Below are 2,893 nucleotides of genomic sequence, written 5' to 3'. Positions count from 1 at the left end.
CCCCCCGACGTACGTTCTTCTCCCACACAAAAACAGAATTTTATTTCAAATGTTGAAATTCCGCATTTACACTACACGGGAAAAACGATTTAGAAATAAGTAAACATTTCTTAAATTAAGTGTATTTACCCTTCATTTGAGTAGGTAAATGAAATAGTTTGCCAATGGAATGAGAATTTGACCTCTTAAAATAAGATAATTAGATTATATGCACTAGAAATAAGACAATGAAATAGCTTTTTATTATTTTAAGTGTAAATTGTCTTGTTCCATTGGCAAAAAGTCTCTTTTACCTCCTCAATCCAAGAACAAATGGACTTATTTTAAGAAAAAAATGACTTATCTAGATTTCCATTTTTTCCAGTGTAGATTCCGCGTTAATATGCGAATTCCGCGATTCCGTCCGCTACTCCGTGATCGCGGAAATTATAGGGCCCTAAGTTTAGACTGAATAAATAAGTTGCTCGGCTTTAAACCGTGTTAGGCTGTTCCGACGAAAAACAGCTTCTGTCTTTACCTGGAGTAAATAAAGCAAATAAAACATTTTAAGAATAAAATCCCAAAGAAAAGAAGAAGAAAGAAAAACAAACAAGTCCACGTCTGTGTAGTTTACTCTCATATTTCACACATTGTTTACAGGCTTCCAAACATGCACATCCAGGCTATTAACCTCAAGGAAGAGCGTTTTAGTGTTCCACACAGGTTCGCCATGGCAACATACCTGCTATTAAAAGCATCATGGGTTTCTGTTTTCCATTCAACAAACTAATTTCTGTTAAATCTGCAGTTAGCAAGAGAAGAAATTACTATATAATATTTAGATATATAGTTAAGGAGTTGAAAATCAAATGATAAATGAGAATTTCATTTTTTTTAACTCTATTCCTGGATTTATGCATGCATGCTTCCCACTCATTTGTACTGTAGATTCTATCGACTAGATCCTCAGTAATAAAGCAGCATCTTATAGAAAAGTCTAGATCTGCTCTTCCTCGATGCAGTGGGAGGATGATGGGCTCAGCAGCCCCTGCAAGACTCCCCTCGGCTAAAATGTTGTAAATTAACACAATTAGCAGAGCGCTATTCTGCTAATTAGCCACTGGTGTCTGCAGAGAGATGGTTAGAGAGGAGAATACGAGAGGAAATGGGAGTCTAGGGATGGGGGTCCCCCCCCCGTTTCATTCCCTGCCCGCATTGTTACCAAACAAACACAGAGCCTTGGAGAAGACGGCGAAAGATTGTTAATGTGTCTGCCTTTTCTCCCATGTGTATGTGTCTGAGGAAGCATAAATGGATGACAGGAAGGGAAGAGCTTTTATTTGGCCAGCCTGATTTACTCACACATCCACACATACAAACCAATTCTGTAGTGGAGACTGCTCAGCAGACCCCCAGCTGTGGGTCTCTCTGCATGCAACTGCCGCCAGTCAATAAGTCGCAGGAAGCAGCCTAAATGACACCGATATTATCCTTTATTTGTGTGCACTAAGTCAAATCAAACAGGGTTCAATCTGCCGTGCGGCTGCTGTGATTACGCCCCGTCCAGCCTTTGATAGCATCAAGGCTTTGATAGTGAGACAACGATGGAGTCGCCGTGCGACTGTCAGTGTTTGCAGATGGCATTGGCTGGGATTAAAGGAAACAGTGGCTCTCCAGCCTCCCAAGGCAATAAAGGGGAGAGCCAGGTGAGCGTGTCTGAGATGAGATGGAGCAAGGAGGGGGAGGGGGAGGCGACGTGAGCACAGGCGGAGTAAATAAGAGGAGGAGCGGACGCGCAGAGAGGGAATGAAAGCAGGGAGATATATATCGAAATAGATTGAGTCAGAATAAAAGAAGGTGAGGAGAAATGAAGAGGGAGGTGGGGAGAAAACAGCAAGGATGGGAGCGGGGGAAAGAGGGAAGACAAGGCAACGGGGAGGTATGAAGAAGAGAGGCAGACAGAGAAGAAGAGGTCAAGGTGGAGCTGTGCAGACAGGAACTAAGCTTGAGACACAATGTGTTGTAATTCATAGCTCGCCACAGCTGCTGTGTGCGTGCCTGTGTTTGTCCGTCTGGGTCAGTGCATGCAGGCTACTGTGTGTGTGTGTGTACTATTGCACGCCCGAGTGAAGCCACAGAGGGTTTTTTTTCTAAGTGTCAGTGTGTATGAGCACAGGTGTGTATGTTGCATGAAAGCACTCTGAACAAATCAGTGTGTGTGTGTTGCTTAGTCGTAGCGCGAGGCACATTTTCAAACCCATCTCCAGCCACCTCAGATGAGCTGCGGATTATAGAGTGACCCTCGACGCCTCTGTCTTATTGGTCTGGCTGTGGTGCATTAGGCTGCCCCAACCAGCTCTCTGCTGCAGTGCACAGAGCCTCCCAAAAGTTTTCAAACCCCATGAACTTTTACACTTTCAACATGCTACAAAACAAGCTTTTAGGTGTTTTGGTTTAATGATCTAGACGTAATCGGCGTTTAATCTGCATCTGCTGTAAGTCATTAATCGTGGACTCGACAAAACTGACATTTCTGGAGAATGTTGAGAAGAAATGGTGGCGTTTAAAGCTATAGCAGTACGGTGGGCATTTTAATGGATTAGAGAGCTGCTTAGAACTGATTGGAATGAGACACAATGTGTGGTGAAAAACCACACATGCATACCAAACACCTTTCCCTCTATTAAACATGAAGGTTACAGTTTCTAGATGTGGTCTAGATGCAACCTGCAGCTCTTTGGACCCGCTACAGTGGCTACAAAAGTATATAAAGAGCTAAATAATGAACTACAATAAAAAAAATGTCTTAAAAGTAGGGATGCACGATATAATCGGCCCCCTATCGGTATCGGCCTGTATCGGCCTTAAAACTGAATATCGGACATCGGAGTTTCTAAAGTCTAAAAAAACTACT

The 2,893-nt window shown here is 42.9% G+C and overlaps 1 protein-coding gene across 3 annotated transcripts in view; it reads left to right on the top strand.

Annotated features, from left to right (window-relative positions):
• LOC107086621 (fidgetin-like) overlaps positions 1 to 2,893 on the top strand; it is a 66,457-nt gene that overhangs the window by 56,182 nt on the left and 7,382 nt on the right. Inside the window, exon 1 of one of the 3 annotated variants that reach the window (XM_015377718.1) lies at positions 1,910 to 1,918. The exons of the other annotated variants lie outside the window; for them this stretch is intronic. The gene's annotated coding sequence lies outside the window, so the exon portion shown is untranslated. Of the gene's footprint in view, positions 1 to 1,909; positions 1,919 to 2,893 lie in introns of those variants that run through there. 3 annotated transcript variants of the gene reach the window in all.

Source organism: Cyprinodon variegatus, unplaced genomic scaffold (genome assembly GCF_000732505.1).
Source record: "Cyprinodon variegatus isolate N-32 unplaced genomic scaffold, C_variegatus-1.0 Scaffold9, whole genome shotgun sequence".
In the NCBI taxonomy this organism is placed as follows: domain Eukaryota; kingdom Metazoa; phylum Chordata; class Actinopteri; order Cyprinodontiformes; family Cyprinodontidae; genus Cyprinodon; species Cyprinodon variegatus.
Note: the sequence above shows the minus strand (reverse complement) of the source record. Positions and strands in the feature narration are given on the sequence as shown.